This window comes from Panulirus ornatus, chromosome 25 (assembly GCF_036320965.1).
Source record: "Panulirus ornatus isolate Po-2019 chromosome 25, ASM3632096v1, whole genome shotgun sequence".
NCBI lineage: Eukaryota > Metazoa > Arthropoda > Malacostraca > Decapoda > Palinuridae > Panulirus > Panulirus ornatus.
Genome location: NC_092248.1, coordinates 15,543,277 through 15,556,967, shown reverse-complemented (window position 1 = coordinate 15,556,967; position 13,691 = coordinate 15,543,277). Strand labels below are relative to the sequence as shown.

Sequence of the window (13,691 nt, the reverse complement as noted above, 5' to 3'; positions counted from 1 at the left end):
TTCACCATTTCCATTTACAACACTGAACACCCCTTGTACACCAATTATTCTTTCAACTGCCACATTACTCACCTTTGCATTCAAATCACCCATCACTATAACCCGGTCTCGTGCATCAAAACTACTAACACACTCACTCAGCTGCTCCCAAAACACTTGCCTCTTATGATCTTTCTTCTCATGCCCAGGTGCATATGCACCAGTAATCACCCATCTCTCTCCATCCACTTTCAGTTTTACCCATATCAATCTAGAGTTTACTTTCTTACTCTCTATCACATACTCCCACAACTCCTGTTTCAGGAGTCGTGCTACTCCTTCCCTTGCTCTCGTCCTCTCACTAACCCTTGACTTTACTCCCAAGACATTTCCAAACCACTCTTCCCCTTTACCCTTAAGCTTCGTTTCACTCAGAGCCAAAACATCCAGGTTCCTTTTCTCAAACATACTACCTGTCTCTCCTTTTTTCTCATCTTGGTTACATTCACACACATTTAGACACCCCAATCTGAGCCTTCGAGGAGGATGAGCACTCCTCGCATGACTCCTTCTTCTGTTTCCCCGTTTAGAAAAGATGCCATGTTAATATTCTCTAACATTGTCCTCCATTCTTTGGTAAGTGCATTATTGATAGAAAATCTCCAATGTGCATGCCCCTCCCAGGCTGATACTCCAATTCTTTGTCATACTGATGAGTTTGGATGAACAGTTCTTGCAGTTGCTTTGATGGCTCATGTAGAAGTTTTTTATGATGTAGAGGTTTGCAGTCACATTATTTTGGTCAGTCTTCCAAATGTATACCGATGAAACGTTATCAAAATAAACACAACTGCATGCATCCCTTTCTTGATCTGACCATGTCCAGTCTCTGTAGAAGTCAGTGCTCTGTTTACATAAGATATTAGTTTACCTTCCTGCATCTACGTAGCACCCAAGCTTGTTTGTTTTGGTCACACAAAGCTAACACTTGAGAGGCTATCACTAACTGCTTGACCTTGTCAAGAGCTTCCTCGTGTACTCTTTTCCATTGCCATATAACATCTAGATGGATAGGTTCCATTACATTAGACAATTTAGGGAAGAATCTAGCTAAATATCTCACCTTGCCTGTTTATCACTGTACCTGTCACATTTTATGGGGTTTCATCATTACAATAATGCTTTCGTATGAGGATCAGGTTTCAAACCATAATTAGATATCTCATGTCCTAGAAAAGAAAACTCAGACCTCTTCAGTTCTCTCTTCCTGTTGTTGAGCTTGATCCCTTGCTTCCTACATCTGTTTAATAGTTTACACACATTACTATCACAATCACTTTTAGCTAATGCATCATTGTCTCCAGTACCATAAACTAATATGTTATCAGCTACACATGCAACTCCTTTCAGACCCTCTTTTAGAATGATTCACTACACATAGCTAAGCCACCTATGGCCTCCTCATGGTGTCTGAAATATAGCAAAATAGCTTGACTGATCTCTAGTACACAGTGTCAATAAACATTCCTCAGATCAAACTTTGAGAACAGTCTAACCTTTGAAAGGTCAGGTAATATATCATTAGTTACTGGTAGTGGTTGCATTTCTCTTATCAGGTATTTATTCAATGATTGTGAATCAATATAAATTCTAATGTCACCTGATTTTTTGCTTCCAATAACCATATGACTTACCCATTCTGTTGGTTCATCTACATTGGCTGTAACTTTTATTTTCTGTAATTTACTAAGCTTATTAGTAATCTTTTGTTTAACACAGATTGGGACTCTACATGATATTGATGCTGAATTAGATAATGAATCAACAGTCAGTTTAACAACACCAGGTAATTTCCTCAACTCTTCTGAAAATACATCACAGTAATATGAGAACACATCTTGAACTCCACTAATATTCTCATAATTCACAGTTTTCAGATACATGTCTTCTGATGTATTCTCAGCCAAGATTGTTACAAGATCCTGTTCTACATAAAATACTGCAGAATATTTCCTTTTTAGTGTTACAATTGACAATAGCAATTATACATTTTCCCAATGAGCTAATCTTAATAGAACTCCACATGGCTAACATTATCACAGGGTTTTAACTGTTTGTAAGGAGGAATAATGTTTATGCTTGCACCACAGTCATCTTCAAACTTCACCCATCTTACTGCCTACTTACATGGGGGTCATGATCGTCTTTTTGCTGCATTGTGGTGAAAGCCTCAGGACATCGAGGTCGCCTTCTCTGTCTGCAGTCACTTGAATTCAACCATAACTCATACTTTTAGAACCTTCTCTGGTTTTGATCTGCATTTACTTACAAAGTGATTCATCTTCTTGCTGCTTGATTTGGCCTTAGACACTAGAAGAGGAGCTTCTCATGTCTTTTTCTCCGGTCATTCTAGTTTGTGATGACTGATCATGTTATCACCACTGCCACCATGTTTTTTTACTTGTTTGTTCATTTTACAGAGAGTCTTGAAAAGGTCACTTATATTCTTGTGGGTGTCAGCAAATTAGCTGTTTGCTGTTAGAAAATATGCTTATGGTAGAATGTAAGAAACATGAATATTGTTACAGTAAGCATTACAGAAACTAATTTGATAACATATCCTAACTTAGAGTTGCTGATATGAACATAAATTTCATTAGCCATCTGGATCTTCTTCAGTATTAAAGTTGTATTTCACCAGCCTTAGGGCACTCTCCTTGGATTTTGGTGGATTTCATTGTTTAGGGATACCACCACTTCTCAAGTTAATAGCAATGAAAAACTGACTTAGACAATTGCCAAGTAATGTTTATCTTCACAACACATGGATATTAAGTAATTTCATTCTTCAGTACTGCTCTAGTATAGTGTTTAGAGAAGACAGTAACAGAGCATGATTTTGAGCTCATATTTTATGGAGTGTCATTACGTAAGATATTAATTGTACATGAAGGAATATATGGGAGTAAATCAGAGTGTAAGTAGCTAGTACACATGTTAAAGAATCAACATTGACATCTCTCTGGCAGTTGATAAGTGGTAATCTATTAGTTTAGCTTCACATTGAAGCTAACTCTGAGAAATTACTTAATCTATAGTCTATCTATATATCTGTTTGTATCTTTGATGATTAGAAAGGGTAGTGAGTGGTGGGATGAAGAAGTAAGATTATTAGTGAAAGAGAAGAGAGAGGCATTTGGACGATTTTTGCTGGGAAAAAATGCAATTGATTGGGAGATGTATAAAAGAAAGAGACAGGAGGTCAAGAGAAAGGTGCAAGAGGTGTAAAAGAGGGCAAATGAGAGTTGGGGTGAGAGAGTATCATTAAATTTTAGGGAGAATAAAAAGATGTTCTGGAAGGAGGTAAATAAAGTGCGTAAGACAAGGGAGCAAATGGGAACTTCAGTGAAGGGTGCAAATGGGGAGGTGATAACAAGTAGTGGTGATGTGAGAAGGAGATGGAGTGAGTATTTTGAAGGTTTGTTGAATGTGTTTGATGATAGAGTGGCAGATGTAGGGTTTTTTGGTTGAGGTGGTGTGCAAAGTGAGAGGGTTGGGGAAAATGATTTGGCAAACAGAGAAGAGGTAGTAAAAGCTTTGCAGAAGATGAAAGCCAGCAAGGCAGCAGGTTTGGATGGTATTGCAGTGGAATTTATTAAAAAAGGGGGTGACTGTATTGTTGACTGGTTGGTAAGGTTATTTAATGTATGTATGACTCATGGTGAGGTGCCTGAGGATTGGCGGAATGCATGCATAGTGCCATTGTACAAAGGCAAAGGGGATAAGAGTGAGTGCTCAAATTACAGAGGTATAAGTTTGTTGAGTATTCCTGGGAAATTATATGGGAGGATATTGATTGAGAGGGTGAAGGCATGTACAGAGCATCAGATTGGGGAAGAGCAGTGTGGTTTCAGAAGTGGTAGAGGATGTGTGGATCAGGTGTTTGCTTTGAAGAATGTATGTGAGAAATACTTAGAAAAGCAAATGGATTTGTATGTAGCATTTATGGATCTGGAGAAAGCATATGATAGAGTTGATAGAGATGCTCTGTGGAAGGTATTAAGAATATATGGTGTGGGAGGCAAGTTGTTGGAAGCAGTGAAAAGTTTTTATCGAGGATGTAAGGCATGTGTATGTGTAGGAAGAGAGGAAAGTGATTGGTTCTCAGTGAATGTAGGTTTGTGGCAGGGGTGTGTGATGTCTCCGTGGTTGTTTAATTTGTTTATGGATGGGGTTGTTAGGGAGGTGAATGCAAGAGTTTTGGAAAGAGGGGCAAGTATGAGGTCTGTTGTGGATGAGAGAGCTTGGGAAGTGAGTCAGTTGTTGTTTGCTGATGATACAGCGCTGGTGGCTGATTCATGTGAGAAACTGCAGAAGCTAGTGACTGAGTTTGGTAAAGTGTGTGAAAGAAGAAAGTTAAGAGTAAATGTGAATAAGAGCAAGGTTATTAGGTACAGTAGGGTTGAGGGTCAAGTCAATTGGGAAGTAAGTTTGAATGGAGAAAAACTGGAGGAAGTAAAGTATTTTAGATATCAGGGAGTGGATCTGGCAGCGGATGGAACCATGGAAGCGGAAGTGAATCATAGGGTGGGGGAGGGGGCAAAAATCCTGGGAGCCTTGAAGAATGTGTGGAAGTCGAGAACATTATCTCGGAAAGCAAAAATGGGTATGTTTGAAGGAATAGTGGTTCCAACAATGTTGTATGGTTGCGAGGCGTGGGCTATGGATAGAGTTGTGCGCAGGAGGGTGGATGTGCTGGAAATGAGATGTTTGAAGACAATGTGTGGCGTGAGGTGGTTTGATCGAGTAAGTAATGTAAGGGTAAGAGAGATGTGTGGAAATAAAAAGAGAGTGGTTGAGAGAGCAGAAGAGGGCATTTGAAGCATCTGGGGTACACCATGGAAAGTTGTGTGGGGCCTGGATGTGGAAAGGGAGCTGTGGTTTCGGGCATTATTGTGTGACAGCTGGAGACTGAGTGTGAACAAATGGGGCCTTTGTTGTCTTTTCCTAGTGCTACCTCGCACACATGAGGGGGGAGGGGAATGGTATTCCATGTGTGGCGAGGTGGCGATGGGAATGAATAGGTGCAGGCAGTGTGAATTGTGTGCATGAGTATATATGTATGTGTCTGTATGTGTATATATATGTGTACATTGAGATGTATAGGTATGTATATTTGCATGTGTGGGCATGTGTGTGTGTACATTGTGTATGGGGGTGGGTTGTGCCATTTCTTTCGTCTGTTTCCTTGTGCTACCTCGCAAACGTGGGAGACAGCGACAAAGCAAAATAATAAATAATAAATATCTTTGACTTTTCCCTCTGGGAACTCTCCTTAAGGAGATAGCTACAGCAAGTCTCCACTTATCCCTGTCCTTACATGCCTCTCCTGAATACACAATGCCATGCATACTACCAGCATTTCTCTCCACGCAGTACCCTTCCACTTTTTTTTCCCATGTTACAGGTTGTCTTCGTTTCACACCAACACCTTTAGTTGTACTATGATACCCTCTCCTTAAACTCCCACTCTTGTTTTCTTTCCACATGCCCAAACCCCCTACGAGTATTATGTTTCACCCAATTTACCACTCCACAATTCATTCCCTTTCCCTTTCCCTGTCCTTACATGCCTCCCCTGAATACACAGTGCCATGCGTACTACCATCATTTCTCTCCACGCAGTACTCTTCCACTCTTTTCTCCCATGTTACAGGTGGTCTTCATTTCACACCAACACCTTTAGTTGTACTATAATACCCTCTTCTTAAACTCCCACTCTTGCTTTCTTTCCACATGCCCAAACCCCCTATGAGTATTATGTTTCACCCACTTTACCACTCCACAATTCATTCCCTTTCCATTTCCTGCCATGCTACATCTCTCATACACCCCCTCATTTCTTTCTTCAGTCCATATTGTCTTGTCTCATATCAGTGCCTGAACATACAGGAGGGTGAAAGATGTACAAGGAATGCGGTGAATTGGAACAGTGTGGTATACCAGGCTCAACATGCTGTCAGTGGACTAAACCAAAACATGTGAAGTGTCTGGGATAAACCATGGAAAGTTTTGTGGAGCCTGGATGTGGAAAGGGAGCTGTGGTTTCGGTGCATTACACATGACAGCTAGAGACTGAGTGTGAACGAATGTGGCCTTTTTTTTCTTTTCCTAGTGCTACCTTGCTGAATGGGGGGATGCTATTTCCTGTGTAGCAGGGTAGCGACAGGAGTGGATGAAGCCAAGCAAGTATGATCCTCCTCAAAGGCTCAGATTGGGGTTTCGGCACATGTGTAGATGTAATAAAGATGAGAAGAAAGGAGAGATATGTTGTATGTTTGAGGAAAGGAACCTGGATGTTTTGGCTCTGAGTGAAATGAAGCTCAAGGGTAAAGGGGATGAGTGGGTTGTGAAAGTCTTGGGAGTAAAGTCAGTGGTTGGTGAGAGGATAAAAGCAAAGGAAGGAGTAGCACTTGTCCTGAAGCAGGAGTTGTGGGAGTATGTGATAGAATGTAAGTAAATTCTTGATTGATGTGGGTAAAACTGAAAGTGAATGGAGAGAGATGGGTGATTATTGGTTCCTATGCACCTGGTTATGAAAAGAAAGATCTGAGAGACAAGTGTTTTAGGAGCAGCTGAGTGAGTGTGTTAGCAACTTTGATATACGAGGCTCAGTTACAGTGATGGGTGATTTTAATGCGAAGGTGAGTAATATAGCAGTTGAGGGTATGATTGGTGAACATGGGGTGTTCAGTATTGTAAATGGAAATGGTTATATGATTTGTGTATGGAAGAGGTGGTTAGGGAGGTGAATGCAAGAGTTTTGGAGAAAGGGGCGAGTATGCAATCTGTTGTGGATGAGAAGGCCTGGGAAGTGAGTCACTTGTTGTTTGCCGATGATACAGCTCTAGTTGCTGATTTGTGTGAGAAACTGCAGAGGTTGGTGACTGACTTTGGAAAAGTGTGTGAAAGGAGAAAATTGGGAGTAAATATGAATAAGAGCAAGGTTCTCAGGTTAAGTAGTGTTGAGGGACAAGTTTATTGGGATGTAAGTTAGAAAGGAGAAAAATTGGAGAAGTGAAGTGTTTTAGATATCTGGAAGTGGACTTAGCAGCTGATGGAACCATGGAAATGGAAGTGAGTCACAGGGTGGGTGAGGGGGCGAAGGTTCTGGGAGCAATGAAGAATGTGTGGAAGGAGAGAACATTATCTCGGAGAGCAAAAATAGGCATGTTTCAAGGAATGGAGTTCCAACAATGTTGTATGGTTTTGAGGTATGGGCTATAGATAGGGTTGTACAGAGTAGGGTGGATGTGTTGGAAATGAAGAGTTTGAGGACAGTATGTGGTGTGAGGTAATTTGATCGAGAAAGTAATGTAAGGGTAAGAGAGATGTGTGAAATAAAAAAGAGTATGGTTGAAAGAGTAGAAGAGGGTGTTGAAATGGTTTGGGTATATGGAGAGAATCAGTGCAGAAAGATTGACAAAGAGGATATATGTGCCAGAGGTGGAGGGAACAAGAAGTGGGAGACCAAACTTGAGATGGAAGGATGGAGTGAAAAAGATTTTGAGCAATTGGGTCCTGAACGTACAGGAGGATGAGAGGCATGCAATGATTGGAGTGAATTGGAATGATGTGCTGTACAGGGGTCAATGTACTGTCAGTGGACTGAACCAGGGATTGTGAAGCATCAGGGGTAAACCATGTGTCCAAACCATTTCAGCACACTTCTTCTGCTCTCTCAACCACACCCTTTTTATTACCACGCATCTCTCTTACCCTTTTATTTCTTACTTGATCACACCACCTCACACCACATTTTGTTCTCAAACATTTCGTTTCCAACACATCCACCCTCCTCCGTACAACCCTATCTATAGCTCATGCCTCACAACCATATAACACTGTTGGAACTACTATTCCTTCAAACATACTCATTTTTGCTCTCCAAGATAATGTTCTTGCCTTCCACACATTCTTCAACACTCCCTGAACTTTCACTCCCTCCCCCACTGTGTGACTCACTTCCGCTTCCATGGTTCCATCCGCTGCAATGTCCACTCCCATATATCTAAAACACTTCACGTCCACCAGTTTTTCTCCATTCAAACTTACCTCCCAATTAACTTGTCCCTCAATGCTACTGAACATGATAACCTTGCTCTTATTCACATTTACTCTAAACTCTCTCCTTTGACCCACTTTACCAAACTCAGTCACCAACCTCTTCAGTTTCTCACCCGAGTCAGCCACAAGCACTGTATCATCAGCAAACAACAACCAACTTACTTCTCAGGCCCTCTCATCCACAACAGACTGCATCCTTGCCCCTCTCTCCAACCCTTGCACCTTCCTTTTGACCTCCTGCTGCTTTCTTCTATACGTATATCTCTCAGTCATTGGCACTCCTTCCTTGTAAGTATTGTCCAAATGCCTCTCTTTTCTCTTTAACTGACAATTTTACATCTTCATCCCACCACTTACTACCCTTTCTAATCTGCCCACCTCCCACCTTTTTCATGCCTCATGCATCTTTTGCACATGCCATCAGTGCCTCCTTAAATACATCCCACTCCTCACCCACTCCCCTCACATCATTTGCTATCACCTTTTGCTTTTCTACACTCAGTCTTTCCTGGTACTTTCTCACACAAGTCTCCTTTCCAAGCTCATTTACTCCCACCACTCTCTTCTCCCCCACATTCTCTCTTCTTTCTTGAAAACCTCTACAAATCTTCACTCTTGCCTCCACAAGATTGTGATCAGACATCCCTCTAACTGCCCCTCTCAGCACATTAGCAACCAAAATTCTCTCTTTTAAACCAGGTATTCCAAAGCACCAGTCTTTTTTCACCACACAAATTGAAAAGCTTTTCTCCATTTCCATTTGCAACACTAAATACCCCATGTACACCAATTATACTCTCAACTGCCACATTATTTACCTTTGGTTTCATGCACCAAAGCTGCTGAGACACTCACTCATCTGCTCCCAAAACACTTGCCTCTCATTATGTTTCTTCTCTTGACCAGATGCATAAGCACCAATAATTATCCATCTCTATCCATCCACTTTCAGTTTTAACCACACCAATCTAGAATTTACTTTCTTAAAAAATATCACACACTCCCACATCTGCTTCATGAGTAGTGCTTCTTCCTTAGCTCTTGTCCATTTTATCATCCAACCCCTAGGAGTGGATGAACAGCTGGGTTGACTGTGGACCGACTGCTGTTACCAGGATTCGGAACTATGTGCTTGACCCTGGGCAGCCTGTGAATGCGTCACACTCAGGAATGCTAACATCTTCACCACATCCTGAAAAAGTGCTTAAAACATGCTACTTCCTTCACTCACAGTTAACAACACTATCATCTGCAAACAGGCTTGTCACTAGCCACCATGCCTCCTTGCCACACTCCACCTCAGCACCCTCTTTCCCAGGTTCTGCTTTCATCTCTCTTATCACTCCATTGAAGTATAAGTTAAAAAACTACAGTGACATTTCTACTCCACTTTCACTTCAGAAATCTGATCCTCATGTCCCCTAACTTTCCTGAAACCCCCTTGCTCCACTTTTTCTGCATTCAGTTGCTTCCATTACACTGTCAATCAGCACATGCATACACCTTTTCTGGTATACTTTACAGACTTATTTCCCCATAATTTTTAGCATTCATCCCTAGCACCTTTTTCTTTGAATTATGTATTTATTTATTATTCTTGATCACTGTTTCCAGCATCAGCGAGGTAGTGCCAGGAAACAGACGAAGAATGAATGGCCCATCCACTCATATACACATATATATATATATACATAGTTGCCTGCACATGCTCATACACATACATATACAAATCAGTTTATACACATATACATACATATACATACACATACTCAGACATATACATATATACAATTGTACATATTCATTCTTACTTGCCTTCATCCATTTTGGCACTACCCCATCCCACAGGAAACAGCATCGCTACCCCCTGCTTCATCGAGGCAGTGTCAGGAAAACAGGCAACAGAGGCCACATTTGTTCACACTCAGTCTCTAGCTGTCATGTGTAATGCACCGAAACCACAACTTCCTTTCCACATCCAGACCCCAAAGACCTTTGAATTCATGAACAATGATAGCTTTCATAAAATCCTTAGGTGCAACCTTCTGTTTTACATGGTAAATTACATATCAAATGCATCCAGTTTATCTCTCTTCTCTATATTTCATCATTTCAGCCATAATCCCATCCAGTCCAGGTGCCTTTTCTATCTACTTCTCTTTTTGCTATTAGCACTTTCTCTTGTATTTTCTTCCTTCCACCCTCTCACCACAAGGTGAGATCCTCTACCTCAGGGATTTTAGCGTTCACCATAGGGAATGGACGAATTCCTCCCATACGAATGGTATAAGGATTGAAACCCTCACATTCTCCTTTCTCAAAGATTTAGAGCAAATCATCTCCCACCCTACCCATATTCCTGACCACTGTGACCACTCTCCTAATATTCTTGATTTGTTTTTTACTTCTGGTCCACCGTGCTATAGATTGGCAATCTTGCTCCCATTTGGTTCATCTAATTATACTCTCATAGCTGTATCTATTCTAACAGCACCTCTCCCTCCAACAGTTTTTTCTAAGTGTAAATACTGGCACCTCAACAAAGTTGACTGGAATAACTTGCATAACTTCTTTTCTAACTTTCGTTCAGTAAAATACTGTCTCATGTGGTGATGTTTGTCTGCCAAATGCATAGCAAAGGTTATTTTTGCGGGAATGGAAGCATTTATTCCCTCTTCCTCCAAGTCAACCTCTTCACTCAATCCATGGTTCAACCGTTCTTGTCCTGAGGCCATTCAGACAAGTGTTCATGCATTTTGGGCTTGGAAAAACTCTCCTTCCTCTGACTTTCATTCAACCTTTATCACTGCCTGTAATTGTTGCAAGCACATTATCCATGAGACAGTGCTTCCTTTATTCAAAGGAAGTGCAGTAACCTCTCCTCATCATCTACAGATAGGTCTTTGTGGTCTTTAGCTAAGGGCATCTCTAACAACTTTTGTCGCTTTACTTTTCTGCCCCCATAATAGACAAAGCCACTCTCTTTGGTTCCCGTTTGTTCACTAGTTCCACCTTGGATGACTCTAACATTCCTTCACCCCCTGATGCTCTTCTCACTAATCCTGTGCCCCCTCCCCTAATCTCTTTTTGGACTGTCCAAAAAGTGCTTCTTCCTCCGGACACAGACAAGACTTATTGTCCTGATGGTGTCCATCCCCATGTACTGAAAGAGTGAACCTCTGAACTTGCACCTGTGATTGCACTTCAGTTCTGTTTCTATTTAAAAACCAGATCTTTTCCTTCTCCTTTGAAGCATGCTTTGATACATCCCATCCCAAAGAAGGGTAACTGATCTGATCCCACTAACAATCATCCTATTGATTTGACATCTACCATTTCCACAGTCTTTGAATCCCTCCTCAGCTCCCTTATCCTTAAACACCTCTAAAATCATATCTCTCTCTGATCACCAGTATGGCTTCCATAAGGCAAGATCCACTGGTGGTATTCTTTCCTATCTTACTGATGTCTGGTCATCATCCCTGAAAGATTATGCAGAGTCAAATGTTGTTGCATTAGACAGGGTACGGTATTGGGGACTCATCCTTAAGCTTTCCCTCCCTCACTTTGCTCCTTCTCTGGCCAATCTATCTCTGTGGTTGTTGATGGATCATCCTTCCTTTTTCTCCATCGACAGCAGTGTCCCTCAAGGTTCTGTCCTGTCTCCTACACTTTTTCTTTTTTTTTTTCAACGATTTCCTTTTCTCCACAAATGATTCAATACATTCATATGCTGATGACTAAGTTTAATGTCTTGAAGACAATTTCTACCCATCTCCTTATCGAAAACCCTGTTACAGCTCTTGTCTGTCCTTTGACAGTTCCCATAATTCCACCTCTTGAGTCAATGAACATACTTGGCATTAATGTAACATCCACTTTTCCTTAGAAACCCCACGTTACAGGAATAGCTAAGTCTGCCTCTCAGAAACTAACTCTCCTGTTTAGATGTCAAAACTTCTTTTCTAAATAGTTGCTCTGTTTATCCAAGGGATTGATTCATCTTTGTATGGAGCACTGTGGTCATATATGGGGTGGTTCTAGCTCTACATCCTTACTTGAGAGAGTTGAGTCAAAAGTGATCTGCCATATAAGCTGTCCCAGGCTAACTTCCAAGCTTGACCCCCTTGCCCTATGTCACAATGTTGTTTCACTTTCCCTCTTCTATAGCTATTACTTAGGTTTTTGCTCCCGAGAACTGGCTGCTTGTGTGCCCACACCACTAGTTAGACCATGCAATACTCAGTAAACTGCTGCATCACATGATTATTGTGTGGCGTTTGTCAACTCAAGGGTTGGCCATTTTGATACCTGCTTCATTCCCTACACATCAAAGCTTTGAAACTCAATACCCTTTCATATCTGTCCCAATAATTGTGACCTGGCACATTTCAAAAGACAGGTTTTTCACTATCACAACAGAAGTAGTGGGAGTATGTGATAGAGTGTAAGAAAGTAAACTCTAGATTGACATAGGTAAAACTGAAAGTGGATGGAGAGAGATGGGTGATTATTGGTGCCTATGCACCTGGTCATGAGAATAAAGATCATGAGAGGCAGCTGAGTGAGTGTGTTAGCAGTTTTGATGCACGAGATCAGGTTATAGTGATGGGTGATTTGAATGCAAAGGTGAGTAATGTGGCAGTTGAGGGAATAATTAGAGTACATGGGGTGTTCGGTGTTGTAAATGGAAATGGTGAAGAGCTTGTAGATTTGTGTGCTGAAAAAGGACTGGTGATTGGGAATATCTGGTTTAAAAAGAGAGATATACAAGAATATACGTTTGTAAGCAGGAGAGATGGCCAGAGAGCGTTATTGGATTATGTGTTAATTGATAGGTGCATGAAAGAGAGACTTTTGGATGTTAATGTGCTGAGAGGTGCAACTGGAGGGATGTCTGATCATTACCTGTGGAGGCGAAGGTGAAGGTTTGTAGAGGTTTTCAGAAAAGAAGAGAGAATGTTGGAGTGAAGAGAGTGGTGAGAGTAAGTGAGCTTGGGAAGGAGACGTGTGTGGAAGTACCAGGAGAGTCTGAGTGCTGAATGGAAAAAGGTGAGAGCAAAGGACGTAAGGAGAGTGGGGGAGGAATGGGATGTATTTAGGGAAGCAGTGATGGCTTGGGCAAAAGATGCTTGTTGCATGAAAAAGGTGGGAGGTGGGCAGATTAAAAATGGCAGAGTGGTGGGATGGAGTAAGATTATTAGTGAAAGAGAAGAGAGAGGTATTTGGACGACTTTTGCAGGGAAATAGTGCAAATGACTGAGAGATGTATAAAAGAAAGAGGCAGGAGGTCAAGAGAAAGGTGCAAGAGGTGAAAAAGAGGGTAAATGAGAATTGGAGTCAGAGAGTATCATTAAATTTTAGGGAGAGTGAAAAGATGTTTTGGAAGGAGGTAAATAAAGTGCGTAAGACAAGAGAACATGGGAACATCGATGAAGGGGGCTAATGGGTAGGTAATAACAAGTAATGGTGAAGTGAGAAGGAGATGGAGTGAGTATTTTGAAGGTTTGTTGAATGCTTTAGATAGAGTGGCAGATATAGGGTGTTTTGGTCGAGGTGGTGTGCGAAGTGAGAGGGTCAGGGAG

The 13,691-nt window shown here is 41.3% G+C and overlaps 1 protein-coding gene across 6 annotated transcripts in view; it reads left to right on the top strand.

The window, feature by feature from the left end:
* Positions 1-13,691, top strand: part of LOC139757307 (uncharacterized) — a 268,133-nt gene that overhangs the window by 10,147 nt on the left and 244,295 nt on the right. Inside the window, exon 2 of one of the 6 annotated variants that reach the window (XM_071677695.1) lies at positions 1,759-1,825. The exons of the other annotated variants lie outside the window; for them this stretch is intronic. The gene's annotated coding sequence lies outside the window, so the exon portion shown is untranslated. The remainder of the gene's footprint in view (positions 1-1,758; positions 1,826-13,691) is intronic. 6 annotated transcript variants of the gene reach the window in all.